The 17,002-nt window shown below is 47.3% G+C and overlaps 1 long non-coding RNA gene across 2 annotated transcripts; it reads left to right on the plus strand.

Moving 5' to 3' along the window:
- Window positions 1-1,781: 1,781 nt before the first annotated feature.
- LOC144614935 (uncharacterized) lies at window positions 1,782-9,123 on the plus strand. Of its 2 annotated transcripts, none has more exons than XR_013553253.2 (3): window positions 1,782-2,249; window positions 6,949-7,113; window positions 7,570-9,123. It is a non-coding gene; the product is annotated as an uncharacterized LOC144614935 (long non-coding RNA). The 2 variants fall into 2 exon arrangements; XR_013553255.2 differs by having other exon boundaries at window positions 6,953-7,113.
- Window positions 9,124-17,002: the final 7,879 nt, after the last annotated feature.

Below are 17,002 nucleotides of genomic sequence, written 5' to 3' on the forward strand. Positions count from 1 at the left end.
CCTATTGCTTCTGTTTCTCTGCAGAGCTCTGACTGATGCAGAGGGGGCACACTCTGGATATTGGGGGGTAGAGAGTTGGGAGGGAGTGTTAAAAAAAAAACCCAGATCTTAGCCCTGGTTCTTCCATTCCCCAGCTGAGCAGCCCTGGGCAAAACTCTTAGGACCCCTGAGCTTGTTTCCTCCCCCTGCCTAACGCCTTGGAAGGTTGCTGGAAAGATAAATGTTATGAAAATGGTTTGTCAAGTATCATGTACAAGCAGATGAGAATTATCTGGGTCTGTCTCCCTTTGAATGCACATATATTCTTAGGGTCGCCCTTTGGAGGAGCCCAGACTTACACCTCTCTAGAAATGTCCCTTCCCCGGCCATTGATTTTTGTTTCTGTCTCTGGCTGCTGAGCCCATACCCAGGGAAGGCAATCTGGTCACTCAGCAGGTAATTCTTTGGCCCCCACCCCAGGCTTCCATGGGCTCTGTACCCCAGGCATGGGGAGGTGGAGGGAGGAGGGGAGGAGGAAGTGTAGGGAAGAAGTTGTGGGACTGGGAGCAGAGGAAGGGGGAGGATGAGACAGGAAGGGGCCAGTGTGCCAGCATGGGTTCCCAGGGGTCCAGGGCTGATTTGCTGGGGTGGTTGGGTCTGTGCTGCAGATTGCAGGCTGATTGTAGCAGATTAGTCGGGACTTAAAAGGGGCCTCATCAGAACACATGAATACAGCTCTGAGTGTTCTACTTCTCTCATCCTGGGGACAGAGCCAATCAAACCGGAGAGGGTCAGAGGGCAGAAGTACTATGAATAACCTGCCTCCTTTACCATCACAGTGCTTCAAAACACCACTCTGGCCCATTTCCATTTGTTTTTTCCTCTGCCAGAGATTCAAGGGCCGGCACTTGAGAGGGATGAAACTTTCTGTAGTGTCTGAGACGCCCCCATGTTGCTCCCCACCCCATCCTGGTGCTTTTTATCTCATCACAAAGCCCTTTCTTTCAGGCCACTTACCACAAACTGAAATTATTTGATAAATAATTATTTACCAAAAATGGCTCTCTCCCCTAGGATGTGCCGTGAGATCAGGAAGCTTACCTTACTTGCCCACTCCCGGGGTCCCAGCTCTTAGCAGAGTGATACAGAGTAATGCTAGTTATCCTCAAAAAATGTTAGGGACATGGGAGGGATGGATACCTTTTAGGAAGGGCCCTCAGTGTGCCAGGTGAGGAGCCCAGAGCTGTGCAGTCATTTCTTATCCTCAATTAATGATCATCCTGGGAAAGAAAGATGATAATCTTCATTTTGCTGAAAAGTAAGCTAAAGCTCAGACTGGTTAAATAACATGGTCATGGAGGTGCCTGGGTGGCTCAGTCTATTGTGTCTGACTCTTGGTTTCAGCTCAGGTCATAATCTCACAGGTCATGGGTTCGAGCCCCACATCAGGCTTTGGGCTCTGTGCTGACAGTGTGGAGCCTGCTTGGGATCCTCTCTCTCTCCTCTCTCTCTCTCTCTTTCTCTCCCTTTCTCTCAAAATAAATAAACTTAAAAAAAAAAGTAACATGGTCATGGCCACAGAGTCAGAGCTGGGACTCTAATCTAGGTTTGACTGAGTCGAAAGTACATGCTGTTAGTCACAACACCAGGAATGAAATATGCCGTGTGTACTGTGCCTGCATGCATTGGTCGGGAGTTGCTGCCAGAAGGCCTTAGAAGAATATCGGGCGGTCTCCCGACTGGGTGGAGAGAGTGCTGCAATGTGGCAGTAATGTCACATCTGTGAGGGGTGAGGGAGGATGTCCAGTGGCACACATGCTGTCTCTTTGACATTCTTATACTATATGACATTGCCTCCCCAGAAGTAGAGTGCAACAGAGACAAAGGACCAAAAAAAAGAGAGTGAGAAAAAGTAGGAGGTGGCTGCCTTTCTGGCCCTTTTCACACCCTGTGGCTGCATTTGTGTTTTCTTGGCAGTGGGAACACCTCTACCTACAGGCTTGTTTGCAGGATAGAATGCAATCAGAGGTAGGAACTAGCATGAGAACTCTTGCAAACAAAGGTTGCCAGTGCTGCTTCTTGAGCGGAGTTCATGATGACTGGGGGGACTTCAGGTCATCTGATACTTCCGTGGGACTGTAATACCTCTACGCAAAGACGCTGTTATTCCTTCCCAAAGGCCCTGCGGGGGAAGAAGGACCATCAGAGGTTGGAGGAAAGTGACATTCAAGCTGCTGAGCTAGAGTTTGAGGATTGACACCTGGTTGTGGGTAAGTCTTTGCAACCCATTGGCCATGGGATAATCATCATGTATTCACTCTGCCCGATGGAAGCCTGAGAGGTGGGGCTTGTAGAGTTTAGGTCTCAACTTACTTACTTACTGTGTAATCTTGGGTAAGTTATTTAACCTCTGTGAGCCTTGGTGGCTTACTTAAAACAGCATTTATCTTAGGGGCCCGTTGTGAGAATTGAATGAGATGAGGCGTAGAAAGAAACTACTTGGCTCTGATGTACAGCAAGCACTCAATGCTTATTAGATATTGTCTAGGAGGAACCTATATACATATGTGGAAACTGCAAAGTCGGGGCAATGATCTGAATCTGTGCTGCCCCAAACCAGGTAATTGGTGGTGGTTTTTCTTTTCCTCTTTCTTTCTTTCTTTCTTTCTTTCTTTCTTTCTTTCTTTCTTTCTTTTGTTCGTGTGCATCTGGATGTTTTGACTACCCAGTTTTCAGAACTGGAAAAAAGAAGGGTGGTGTTGTTGAGACCTGTTTATCTCAGTTTGTGGTCCTACTCGGTCCTGGTAGGTCTCTCGGTGTCTGAACCAGTGGAAAATGCACCCTCCCGCTGTGTGCTGAAAATATTGGCAAATGGAGAGCCAGACTTTGCATCCCCTGCTCACAGCAGAAACCCACTGGGCCAGGACAGCCCTCCTTCCCTTGTCCTCCGTAAGAAACAGTTTAGATCATCACCGTGGTGGTGGCTACCCTTTACCAGTGTTAACCGTGTGCCGGGAATTTGATGCCTTCGATGGCCCCATAAGGCAGCCACTATTCCCATTCCGGTTCTGCAGACCAGCAGATTACGCCCCAGTGTGTTTAAGTTACTTGTCCAGGAAGTGGCAGAGCTGGGATTCAAACCCAGGCCAGCCCGGTGTCAGCAGCCCCATGCTTACCACTGAACCATGCTCTCTGCAGGACACTCTAGCTTAAGGAGGAAGCTTGTTTGGCAGAGGGAGTGAAATGGCAAATGTGTAAGTCAGGGCCTGTGAGAAACTGTAGAGGGATCAGAGCAGCGTTCTTACTCCCTGCTGCGCGCCTGAATTGCCCGAGGAGCATTCATGAGCTAGAGAGTTCTGGTCCTGATCCCCTGAAATTCTGGAGCTCTGGATTGAGGATGGAGCCAGAGCTTCCCAGGTGGTTCTGATAGGCTTGCAGGCTTGAGGACCACTGAGGAGAGGAAGAGGTTTGGGAGGGATTTAGCAAATTCCTTGTGGTTAGAAACTTTTCCATTCCCTTCTTGGAAGTGGCTGATTCACATTCCAGGTAGTGCACCTTTGTCTCAGTATCTCCATTTGCAGCGTGTGGGCAATGGAGCTTGACAACATTGCAGAGCATTGGGTGGCTAAACAGCTTGTAGAGGGCCATTTACATGGGAAGCATTGGGAGAAAGTCCTCCTGGGGCTTTGAAGTGACCCGATTTCAGTTTCCATGTGGTGGTGCTCTGGGCCACATCCTAGCACTTCTGGATTATTTGCAAGTAGGTAGTCCCGTGGGACCAAGGTGCAAGGTGTTTGCTTGCAGAGCCTGGGGTAAGTGGGGAACTCTGATTGCCCCATCCTTTGGTTGAAGAACAGTGTGAGCTGACACATAATTAGAACCATTAACTGGCTCTCAATATGGAGAATGAGATTTGTGGCTCCCTCTTACAAAGGATATATGAAACAGTAAACACACTTCCAGTTATGGATGGGGCTAAACACACCATTAAACTGAATGCTAATGGCTGTCTCCTGCTTCCTTTGAACATTTCACCGTGGCAACCAGCAGGTGCCCTTTTCTTGCCTTCTCTTTCATCTTCCCATAATTCTCTCCTGCCATGGCTTTGTGGATGATAATGGGCACATGCCTGAAATAGCAGTTATAAAGAGAATTAGAATTAAAAGAGGAAAAAAAAACCCAAATTAGGTTGGAGTAGGTTTCCAGCTCCTCATGCGATTTGCTTGTAGGATGAAGAAATCCCAGGTAGCAAGAACAGGCCAAGGCAGGTGAACATCTTGAACTGATGTAAGTAAGCGTCTTAGTACACTGCATACTAAAGGCATTAAGCCTGGCCTGACTTCTGAAGCTCAGCACTAAATTGTGGGGGCAGCATAATTTATGGCTAAAGAATAGGAGCCCAGGAGTTTGACACTCTCGGATATAAATCCTTTTCTGTTGCTAAAAGCTGTGTGACCTTAGGTGAGTAATGCTCTCTCTCTCTGTGCCTAAGTTTCCTCACTTGAAAATCAGGGGTAATAATAATAATAATTGTTTCATGGGGCTATTGCAGGGGTGGGGTAGAGTGGGGTAAGGGGGTGGGTTGGCAATTATAATGGGTATGAAGCTCTTTGTATAGTGCCTGGCACATAGTATGTGCTCAGTAAATGGTAGCCACTCTGATGATGATGGTGTTGAGTAACAACTTGCTGGGTAACTTTAGGCCAGTAACTTTCCTGAGCTTCAAACTGTTCATCTGTAAAAGGCAAGCTAATAACAGTACCTGAGTCATTAGTTTAAAGCTCTAGATAAGAATTAAATGATAAAAAGTATTTGGCACAGGGCTTGGCACATAATCAGAGTTCCATAAGGATTTGCTGAATGATGGGGGAAAAAAATAAATAAATGCTATCACCGATGAAGAAGCTCAATCAGCAGGCCCAGAGCATTTAATATTAGACACCGAGGGAGAAAAATAGGAACAGCCCTGAACTCGTTGTCAGTTACATTTGTTAGCAGCCGCAGACCTTCCTTTGCTCCCTTTGTCCTTGTTTCTCCACTCCTCTCGGCCCTTAGCACGCGCGTGTGCTGGAAAAGAGAAAACGCGATGCTGACTTACGCAAATGAAATCCCAGTATCACAGCGGGCACCGAGCAAGGCCTCTGGCAGGAAGGCCATAAATAACATTGCACGACTGCTCTGCCAGCAGAGCCAGCCGGCCATGGGGCCTCCCGGCCGCCCCCCTACCCCGGGCCCTCAAGCATTCTGGGCCGCCCCAGTCCCTCACCTCCCCATCGGCTGCCCCCTCCCAGGTCTGTTCTGCAGGACACTGACTCCTACTCCGAAGCCACCTGTCGTCTTCGGCCCGCCCCGGCTTCCCTCCAGGAGCACCCCCCGGGGAGAAGGCAACCTGGTAAACCAGGTACTGGCATAGCTGCTTAGTCGGCTAGCTACTCTGATGGGACTAATTGCAGCTCCTTTTAAATAGCATTTATGGTCTTAATTTCTAGTTACAAAAATGATGCGTGTTTATTTTAGAAAATTTCAGGGGAAAAAATGGGGGAAAGAAACAAGCACACAGAAGAAAATAAAGATCTTGAGGCCCTGGTGATATTCCAGGCCAATTACATCAGATTTTCTACAAATGGGGTCATCCATCAGCATTGGGTTTTTTTTTTTTTTTTTTCTTTAATTCTGGAGGTGATTCTGGCGTCACAGGCAAGGTTGAACCATCCCGTTGCCAATAACACTTTACAGTATTTCCTTCACTTTTCAGTTTTATATTTGTACCATATTATACACACTATTTGAAACTTGATTATGTTTTCTTTGGCCTAACAATATGTTATGAACATCTTCCAAATCATAAATATTCTTTAAAATATGATTTTAAAGACTGCTTATGTAGCTTTCCGTCTTATGGATGTACCTTAATTGTTTTTAACCAGTTCCCATTATTAGATGTTTTCTAAAATTTTGCTGTTTAAAATAATTCTGGGATGTATTTCTACTCCCATCTGTAATCACCTACTTAGCTAACACTTATGTAGCATGTAACCCTATGCTGGATACCGTTCTAAGGCATTGCATATATTTATTTCATTTAATCCTCAAAACCAACCCAAGAGATAGATACTGTTATCATCCCTCCTTTAGAGATGAGGAAACTGAGACTCAAGAGAGGCTAAATCACATGACTGATTGGTGGTGAAGCCGACGTGGCTCCAGAGTCCACACTCTGTAATTACAATTGCTGGGTGAATTATAAATACAGAGAACAAACTGATGGCTGCCAGTTCAGGGTGGGGTGGGGGTGAGGGGTTGGCCACAATGGGTGGAGGAGTTGGGCAAAATGGGAGGCCGCCAGTTACGGAATAAGTCAGTCACGAGAGTAACAGGTACAGCATAGGGAATAGAGTCAACGGGACCAATCATGGTTTCGTGATGACGGATGATGGCTACACTTGTAGGGGGAATAGCATAACATATACAGTGGTGTTGAGTCACGATGTTCTGCACCTGAAACTGGTATAACATTGTGTGTCAACTATAATCACACACAAAAATAAAATTACTGAGTCAAAATATATGACATCTTTCAAGGCTTTCGAAACACATCGCCAGACAGCTCACCATTAATGTTGTATCCATTTATTTTGTCACCAGCAGCGTCTGTGAGCCAGTGTGTGTGTGTTGGAGGGTGGAGTGCTGGTCTCTGACTTTGAAAAAGAATTTTCAAACCCAATGGAAGCTGCAAATGTAAACATCCTCCTTATTGAAGGTTTATTACCTATGCAGAAAAAACTTTTATAGCAGGATTTTAAAAAGTGGTGTGTGTTTTATAGTGTGGGTCTGTAGTTGTAAATGGTGCGTCAAGCATGAGAGCTGGTATTGTTTCTGCCGTGGTAGGAAAAGGGGACTGTCAGAGGCCCTCACCCTGTGCTGTGTTACACAATTATCTTCTTTTTCACACCCCTCTTTTTTTGTAAGACAGAGAAAAGATCGACACCTCCATAGTGGTTGTTCACGGAAGAAGTGCTCTGAGAGAGACAGTATTATCCAGGAACAATCTGTAGCTCTTCTGATGTTTTGCTGAAGGACCTGGAGCTCCCTCTCGGGAGGAATCTGATTTGACTGCCTCCAGCTGCTCATGGGGTGAGTGGAACTGGTTTTCTGGGAGCCCTGGGAGGAGGGCAGAGGGGTCCAAAGGCCAGGATGCCAAGGGAGTCCCAGGAAAGAGGAGCTAAGCCTAAGAGGAAGGCTTTATGAAAGCCCATTGAGAGCATCCCTGTGAGCGTGAGAAATATACAAAGCCCTGTGTGCCACCTTCCTGGTTTCTGTGTGTATTTGTCATGTCCAGCCAGTAACTCGGTTATTATCATTTTCCTGTTGGAGGAAGATTGTAAACACTCAAGACTCTGTCATCCCCTCCCCCCACCACACATACACTATTAATGACATGTCTGAAGGATTTCCTACCTATAGCAGGAAAGCAAAAGAACTTCTCATAACTTTGAACTCCTTGAGGACAGGGGCCCGTATCTTTTATAATTATTATGATATTCATTTTCAGTGGCTCCAGCAGGTCACAACTTTCATTTCTATTCACAGTGTACCCTATCCTATTGGTTGAAGCTTTGATGGGAGTTCTGTTAGTGGGCTCTATTTTTGTTGTTACAGAAGCCCAATTCTAGCTGTCTTACCAGGAGGGGAGTCCAGGATGGAGAGCAGGTATGACTGGAGTCAGAATTTTGAAGGATGTTGTTTCTGTTTGCCTCTCTGTCTCTGTCTCTCTCCCCTTCTCTGGGCTGGCCTCATTCCCTCCCACTTGGTGGGATCCCTTCACATGGTTAGGAGAGGTGTCTTCTCTTGAATTTTATGTGTGTGTTCTGAGGGACAGAAATCCTCCGTTGTCTGGGTTGTTGCTAATCTGGATGGATGAAGCCTAGAGCTGCCTGTGGCTGTTTCCTGATATGTGAGGCCGTTCTAACCCAGTGGAGAGAGAGGACTGCTCTCTCCTAACACTCTTACGTTGATCCCAGAGAAACATCAGGCTTGGCTTGAGTCACATCAGGTCAGTCAACTACTGCATCCAGTGGAAGAAAGTATGAGGAGGGGTCAGAGCATTTACATGGCACCCTATGTGTAGCAGTCTGTACTTGCTGTTCACAGGAAAAGTGGGGAAAGAGTGTAAGGAAGACAAACCAACAGAGAACTGTGTCATCGTTCAGACTCATTGTTTTTCTAGCCCAGGGTTTTCACTGGGCAGGTTAATTGGGATTTTTATTTCTGTTGTTCATGCCATGTCCTTTCCAGTGCTTTTGTATCTGTAATAAGGCAAGGACTTGTTTTCATTAAAATCTGATTCTTTTAACCCTTCCTCTTCAGTCATTGTTTCCCTGTAATTCAAAAACATGCAGATATCTTCACATTTATCACCACACTTCTCAGATGAGGAGGTTTACCTTTGAAATCTCCCTTTCTTGACCAGTTAAGATGTTAAGTCCCTTTACATATCATGTCTGGACACAGGCCTCCACTGCTGACTCTTGCAGGGCATGGGCGCCCCCTGGGCTGCTGAATCCCTTATCCTTTCTTGGTCGTGGTCTCCTGGCTGCCACAGAATAATGTGTAAGCTTACTTTCAAGCGCTGTCTCCATTTTGGGAGCAAAGAATGTCCTCATGAAGGACCCGGAAAAACTATTTCCCTTTTTGGCACTTCTGCCCTTTTATGCAGTCTGGTTTTGTTCTCTGTGTATAAATAGAGGAGGGACTCATTGTTTGCCCCTCCACCTTTTAGCTGGGCTATGTTTTGCCTTTGGCTGGCAGGACAAGCTTTGGAATAAGACAAACTTGGGTTCACATCCCAGCTTTACTACTCACTTGCTGAGGGGCCTTCAGTGAGATGGGCTTTTCAAAATATCTTTCAGCATTGGTTCTCTCTCCTACAAATGGAGGGAAACAATGGTGCCTGCCTCATAGGGTGGCCATATTGCTTCATGAGTCACATGGACCCACAAAGCCCAGCACCCAGTAGATGTTCAGTAGATGTGAATTCTCTTCCTCCCCGCAAAGACACTTGATTTGTTTTCTGTCACCCTGGGCATTAGCTCTGCACTGACTCACCACATCTATATATCCCATAAAAGTTGCCAGTCCATGGACTATTTTTTTTTTTAATTTTTTTTAACGTTTATTTATTTTTGAGACAGAGAGAGACAGAGCATGAACAGGGGAGGGGCAGAGAGAGAGGGAGACACAGAATTTGAAACAGGCTCCAGGCTCTTAGCAGTCAGCACAGAGCCTGACGCGGGGCTCAAACTCACAGACTGCGAGATCATGACCTGAGCCGAAGTCGGACACGTAACCGACCGAGCCACCCAGGCGCCCCATGGACTATTTTTAAATATATTCATGTTTTCCATATTCTAAAGAAGCTGGCCATTAGGAAAAATCTTAAAGGTAGTTACTCTTTGGTAAAGGCCTTCCCTACTTTATTCTTCTGTATAGAAATAGCTTTTCCTTTTATTCTTTCTGGTGTAACAGAGATTTCTCCCCCCTCCCCCATCCTGTTTAGCATCTGCTCCATTTGCCCATTGAAAGAACACACTCTCTTCTTTTTTTTTTTTTTTTTTTTTTTTTTTTTTTTTTCAACGTTTATTTATTTTTGGGACAGAGAGAGACAGAGCATGAACGGGGGAGGGACAGAGAGAGAGGGAGACACAGAATCGGAAATAGGCTCCAGGCTCTGAGCCATCAGCCCAGAGCCTGACGCGGGGCTCGAACTCACGGACCTTGAGATCGTGACCTGGCTGAAGTCGGACGCTTAACCGACTGCGCCACCCAGGCGCCCCAACAGAACTGTTCCTCTTTCACCTCTGGTTGGGGTGGGCTGAGGGATATCATGTGACCAAGACTGGACCAGTCGTCATATGTCATACCCCTTGCCACAGTGATTGGCTCAGTGGTGGCCCTGTGACCCAAGTTTGGTCCTTCCCTTGAGTTTTACCTGCGGGGTCTGGGACAGCAAAATCCTCTTTCTCTGTGTATGTTGCTAATCTGGGTTGATGAAGCCTGGAGCTGCCTCTGCCATGCCTTCTGCTGTGTGGACAGACCTCTTTCATCTTAAGAAAGAATGAGTCCAACACATGGAGAGAAGCAGAGAGCTAAGATATGGGGTGAGAAGGGAGCAGGGGAAGGAGGCCAAGAGAGATGCTCTCGTCATTTGATTTCCTGGGGACAGCTGTAGTCTCTCACAGCCAGTGAGTTCTGACTTTTCCTTAAGCCAGATTGGGTTCAGCTTCTGTTCCTTGAAGTCAAAGATTCTAATAAATGTGTTGGTATATTTAAGGTAATGGCCCCCTTATAAATGAGAGCTGTGTTTATGTCACAACAAAATCCTGACAGCTAATCTAAGCTGCTAATATGGCACAAGAGTCATACACTGAATTCTTACAGAGGGCAAAATTATCTGGGGTTATGGAACCCCTCCCAGTTTTGTACCACTGGGACCTGGCATAGTACCATGGGACCTGGCACACAGAAAGCCTCAATCTCTACTCAGTAAAGTAGGGTAGTGAGGGAGGATCTAACTGGTTCAGGTGGTCAGTCATCCTCTAGTCCAGGGGGGCCCATCGGCTAGGCAGTGGCTCCCACACAGGCCTCAGTTAGCCCACAGCCTGGGTCTCTATGGGTCAGATGTGGCCAGATGTGGGTAGGGATCCACGATGCAGAAAATCACTTCTTTTGCGTTAAGAGTTCTTTAATTTGACTGGGTATGGCAAGTTCTCTGAGTCTCACAAAGGGGACCAAATAGCAGCTGGGCACTTAATGTGGCTTGCCCAGACCATTTGAATCCTCCCATTAGAGCCCTCAGTGAAGGATTTGGAAAGCTACTGGGGGAATTCCAGAAAAAGACAAACTACTCCTGTCCTGCTGAGGGTCTCCCCTTGAGCTTCTCTTCCAGAGGAGCGCTGTGACCCCAGACAAAGAGAGGAGTTCTGGGAAGCCGCGGGAGCCTGCACAACTGCCAAAGAATGGCTGACTCCAGAGCGACCGACCGAGGCCTGCTGGTGAGAAACCTACCCCATGCTACGGTGAGGCCACCGCAGTGTGACTCGTACACAGCCTCTGCTGGGGATGAGGGCCTGGGGAAGCAATAACCCTCCCCGTGTCAGCCCAGCTCTGGCCTTGTCCCCAGGCCCTGTTCCCACTGTAAGCTGACACTGGCGGGGAAGGGCCTCTCGTCTCCTCCTCCAGGGGTCAGGAGGCCTCCAGGGCAACATCTATTCTCAGACACAGAGCAGCTGCCTGTGGAGGCTTCAGAAAGAGTGTGAGGAAAGCAGGCACCCCTGTGAGGGGGGCAGGGCAGGAGATCTGACTCCTCCAGGGGACTTGGCTTTGGAAGATTGGCACTTGAAGTTGATTTTAATCTTGGCCCTGTCTACACAACAATAGAGTCCACTGGATTACAGTGGGCTGGAACCAGAGGGGCATAGCATAGGAATCTGGACACTCGGGGAATTGGCCCCCCTCTTCCCCCTGAGCCGTGGTGGGACCAGGGCCAAGACTTCAGTTTCTGTGGGCCTCAGTCTCCTCAATGGTAAGTTGAGAAATCTTGGCCCACATGCTCTCGGAGGATTTCTCTTGGTGAGTAATCCACACTTTCCCATCAAATGATGGATCTAAATTCACTTGCTCTGTTGAGATAACCCATATAGAAGAGATGAGGCTCAAAGTTAAGTTTCCTCATAGGCAGTATAGGCAGATGGATGCGAAGCAACATTATTCCAAAAAGAGTGACAGTAGTAATAATTATTACCAAAATGACAGCAACAAAGCAACCATTTAAAAAAATACTATGAGCCAGGCACTCTATGAATGATTTTACGGTACATGACCTGGTGTAATCCTTTATAATACTCTTATAAATTACTTATCATACTCTTATAAATAAATTACTTGCTCAACATCTTGGTGTTAAAAAGGTGGTGGAGCTGGGATTTGAACCCGGGTCTGCTTGATTCTAAATCCCGCGTTCCTATCTACTCTGTTATCAAGTGGGTGAGTGGCGCCTTCCACCTTCTGCTGTGAAAACACAGACATGTAGAGGCAGCAATTGCTCACAATCCTGCCTGGAAGTCGGGGCTGATGGCTTCTCAACTGTGACTGTGTCACAGACAGCCTTCGGCACTGTAGCCCCAGACTTCTTTTTTCCATCTCCATCATTTGCCTTTTCCCCACCACCCTCACCAAACTTGTGCTCCACTCAGCACACATCCCTGCTCAGGCAAGGTTCGGAAGCCATCCCATTTTTGAAGATGTTCTCTGATTTTTTGCTTCTGGAATAGCCCGTGTCATGTTCTGTAATTATATTTTAGTCAGTATTTATCCAGTAAGTATTTACTGAGTAACTCTGTGTGCTTCGCACTGTGGTAGGTGCTTGTGAATTTTCTCCTGCTCATTTTCCCTGCCTCCAGGCACCCAACACACAATCGAGCTCACAGGTTGCTTTTGTTTTCTCTTCTCTTCTCTTCTCTTCTCTTCTCTTCTCTTCTCTTCTCTTCTTTTCCCCCCCTTTTTTCCAGAGATCTGTCTTATTTCCCTTGACAAAGCCTAGCACACTGAAGATACTCAATAGCTATTTAAAGCGGACTCATGATCCAGAACTTATCTCACTTTTAAATAATGGCCTGTTTCTTCCCTACATCCCCCACTAGGTTCTTAGACTCTCATGGATAGGAGCTGGCACAGAAGGGGAATTTAACACATGTTTATTGAATTAATGGTCAGTGAGAAGTATGAGTTCTGGGGAGTGAATATGCTACTTCTACAGGCATGGATCAAGCACCACCGAGATCATGAGTGAACACCATGAAGAGTAAATACCACGCAGATCTCATGTTTTCAGGACCCCAAGTGCCCAGTGACTAGAATGATACACACAAAGTAACATGGCAAAGATTCAGCAGAAGGAGAAACTGGGTACCACTGAGACACCCTCCCTGACCAGAATCACTGTTGGTCACTGGTCACTTCCTCAGCCCACCTGTGGCTCTAATTCCCACAGCATCCTTCCCTTAGGGGGCTTTGGCCTCTGGGAAGAAATGAATGTGGCCCTTGAGAGAGCCCTGCATTCTTGCACAGGTGATCACCCTATCCAATTCAATGTGAACTCAAGTAGAAAGGATTGTGACCTTTCCAGAGGCCAGAATCATTGTTCTGGGACTGGAAGGGGCCACGGCAGTTCTTTGGCCTGGTTCTAATCTTCTGTCTGAAGAAATCATTGTAGTGGGGTGCGACTATTCTAATGCCTGGCCCCAGAATTCTCTTCTGGAAGAGAACTGTCTTGAGACCCTGAGGGCGAAGTTGGCAAGAGACAAAATGATGAAGAGAGAACTGGTGTCTTGTGCATAAAAATAAATAGGGACTTTGGGTGAGAGACTCTGAAGGAGAGGAAGTACAGGAGGAGGGGACTTCTCAGGGGGAAATGAAACTTGAAACTTATTCTTGTGGAAATTTTAAGAACAAGGATGTCTAATTTTTGATTGCACAGTTTTTATTTGTGATTGCTGTAAACCATTCTCTCTCTCCGATAAAGATCCCCCCCCCCCCACACACACATCCCTTGTATAAGTGGGTCTTAGGGAAGAAGAGAGAAATTGAGGAAAACGTGCTGAATTCCTCATGTGTATTGGCATTGACAGCTTACATAGGATGGGGAGATTATCCATAAACTAAAATAGTTCAGTGGAAGCAAGTGATTAAGGAAGTCCTCAGAAGGGTGGACAGGAATGAGGATTGTGCTTCTCATATAGGATGGGGTCTCAAACCAATTTTTATTTGACTCTCAAAGAGCAGGGGCATTCCCTAGGGTTCTTTGGTTGTAAGTAATAGGCTAAAAAGCAACTAAAGGACTTTATTAGGTGGCTTAGTTCAGAGAAGTGAAGGGAAAAATCCAACAATCAGTTCCCAATGAACAGGAACCTGCCACTTCAGGGCATCCCCAAAGGAGAGAATCAGCCCAGCCTTTGGGCATGCTGACGAGGTTCCTGCCAAGATCAGCTCCTAGAGAGAGGGAGTCCTGTGGACAAGTCTGGGTCAGCTGTGCCACCACCCACCCCCTCACTTGGCTGGAGTAACATGGAGTAGGGGTGTCATCATTGACCTTCTTGGAACCACATGAGAGAGTAAGGGGAGGGTTTTCAAAGGAAGGAAAGGGGGTACTTCAGCCAAGACTCAGAGGAAGGGATGTTAGGCAAGCAGAAATAGCAGATGTCTGCACTCACAGGGTGTCTCGGCTATGAGATGTTACTGCTGGCACGTAATGGTGGATTGGTAAGATAGCCAACCCCCCTACTACGTCTTGAAATTAATTTCACAACAGGCCTATGGTTAGACCTGAGGAATGCTCCAGCATGTGGCTGGCAAATGGAGGAGGAAGGAGAGAAGCTGAAAATCCAGTCCCTTGTGTTCCAGTGCTCGGCCTTTTCCCTACAGTAAGCTCCCTGGCTCCCCCTCACCTCTAAGCCTTTGCTTGAGCTGTGTCCTCTGCCTGAAATTCCTTCCCCTTTCTTTGCTACCTGTTAATTCATTTTGTTCTTTAAGACTCAAGAGTATCACCTGAAAGAAACTTTCTCTAACTGCCCCTTCCCCATGGGTTAAGTGTCTCTCTTCTACGTATATCTTTATTTTATTTCATCTTCCAAGTATATATTGTTTATCAAAATAGATAACGTAAGCACGTGGTACAAAGTTCAACTATGCAAAAGGTATAAAGAGAAAAACTGGCTTCTCGTCACCTGTGAGTCCAGTTTGCCCCATGAAAGCCACCATTCTTTTCTGTGTCTCCTTCTAGAATACACATGTGCATGCTCACATGTGCACACACACACACTCGCGCACACGCATGCACTACCACCGTCACTCTAAGGAGCTGCCTCCCCAGACTCCGAACCCACTGAGGGCGAGGCCTCCTTATTTGCCTCTGGGGCTCCAGCAGCTAGGACACCCAGGTTCTCTGCAAAGTTCAGCTACTGACTGCTAAGAGCCACCTTCTTGCAGAAGCGAGAAGTGGGAGGGAAGGGGGACAGATTCTGTCTGAGATCACTTGATGCCACGCTCTGGGATCTACGAGTTGCTTTTAATTTCCTGTGCTGGGCCGCTGGCAGCCTGATGAAATGAAGCAGATAGCAAGACTTCAGATCTGGCCCTGCCTGGCCCGGGGCTTGTCTGCTTGCTGCAGGGCGGTGACCTCCGGACCCCGAAGACAGAAGAACAGAGTGCATTGCCCAGCCTCCTTGCCCAGAAGGAGGCTGGGAGTTCACAGGATGAGGCAGCACCCTTATGGTTTGGGGCGTGGGGAGGAGAGGTGGTGCAGAGAGCTCACTACTTGGGCAAACAGAGAGGGTTAGCGTCCTGGCTGTGTCGCCTCCTGGCTTCTGCTCCCTGAACCTGCTTCCTCAAACATAAATGGAGGGTATTAGCAGCATCTACTTAACTGAGTTCTTATGAGGATTCAGAGAGAATGAATTCAATGTGCAAGGCGAGGTGCCTGAACCCTGGCGCACACTGAGTTGGTGACTGGTGTTGTCATTCTCTCTATCGTCCACATGGTCATCAGGATCAGCCTCTGCAAAATGGTTTCTACTGGCAACTGTCATCTATCTTTCCTTTGGGCACTCTTTTTCCCTTCTAGGCACTGTGTTCTTATCTTTCGTCATCTCTCCTGATGTGGCTGCCACTCCTGCCACCATTACCACCTCCACGGATTCAGTGTTGGCTCTGTGCCAGGCATTTGCCCTGAGGGTGGGGCGTGCTGGCTAATCATTACAACAGCGGTGATTCTCCCTGCAAGCCCGAGAAAATGAGTCACGGAGGCCTGTGGCTCCACCATGCATCCCTCCACAAGGTCCCTGTGGTCTGCCTGCTACCTCTCCTTGTCACCTGTATGATTGCACATGCTGTAACTGCTTTCCTTGCTTCCACCCTGCCTCCAAGCACCCATTCTCCACACAGCAGGAAGTGACTTTAGGGATTGGGGCAAAGACCTGGAGAGGGTCTTTCAACATATAAATCAGGTTGTGCTCCTTCTTTGTTTAAAATCCTCATCAGTAAGACGAGGAATAATGAGCACATCTACTTCCTAAGGTTGACATGAGTAATAAAGGAGAGACCTCACCTTAAAGGGTTAGCACGTGGTGAGTGCTTGGGAATGGTGCCTCTTCTTATGGGGAACATGACAGTCCCTGTCCTCTTGGACCAGATTTGTTTGACATTGCTTTGATACTGATGATGAGAGAAGAGACCTGTCCTCACTTGCTCATTGGTCTCCTGTCCTCATTGGCTCTGTAGTCTTGGCTAAGCCACTTAGCACCGTCTGAGCCTCTGTTTTGTCATCTGTGAAGTGGGAGTAATAATAGTACCTGCCTCATAAGGTTGTTCTGAGTATCAGGTGAGATAGCGCATGAAGAACTCGACATGACTGCCACACAGTAAGTGCTGAACAAATGGGAGCTGTGCACTCTGGTTATAATTGCTACATATAGCTGCATCTTTGGGAGGGGCTGGCTTTCCCCAACCACTATCTTTGGCATCCCCTCCTGGCATGATTGCTGCAGTTTTCCACCTCTGGGGTGAGAACTAGACTCTAACACCCTTTATCTGGCAAAAAAAATAAAGAGGTACATAGAGGGAGCCTTTCTTCTCGCGTCTGCCTTGGCTCCTTGCTATTTGGGGGCTATGTGCCTTTTGTCGGGTGAGGCTATTGCTACAGCAGGACCGGGCCGCCATGCGCTGGTGACCGGCTCTAGCTTCTGCACCCTGGTGTTGACTTTGGCAACAGGGACTTTGGAGGAGGGCTGCCATGGTCACATTCTTCAAAGCAACAGAAAGAAAACAGCGCAGCCCTTGCCAATTTCCTTGAGCTCCCAGGGAAAGAAACAGAAACAAGTAACATGAGTAACAACACGAAAATGAGATTGAAAGCGTGTTGGAAAGAGCTGAAAGCCTTGGGGGCATGCTTCAGGAACCGCACTGTTGCTGT

Source organism: Panthera onca, chromosome A1, assembly GCF_046562875.1.
Source record: "Panthera onca isolate mPanOnc1 chromosome A1, mPanOnc1 haplotype 2, whole genome shotgun sequence".
Lineage (NCBI taxonomy): Eukaryota > Metazoa > Chordata > Mammalia > Carnivora > Felidae > Panthera > Panthera onca.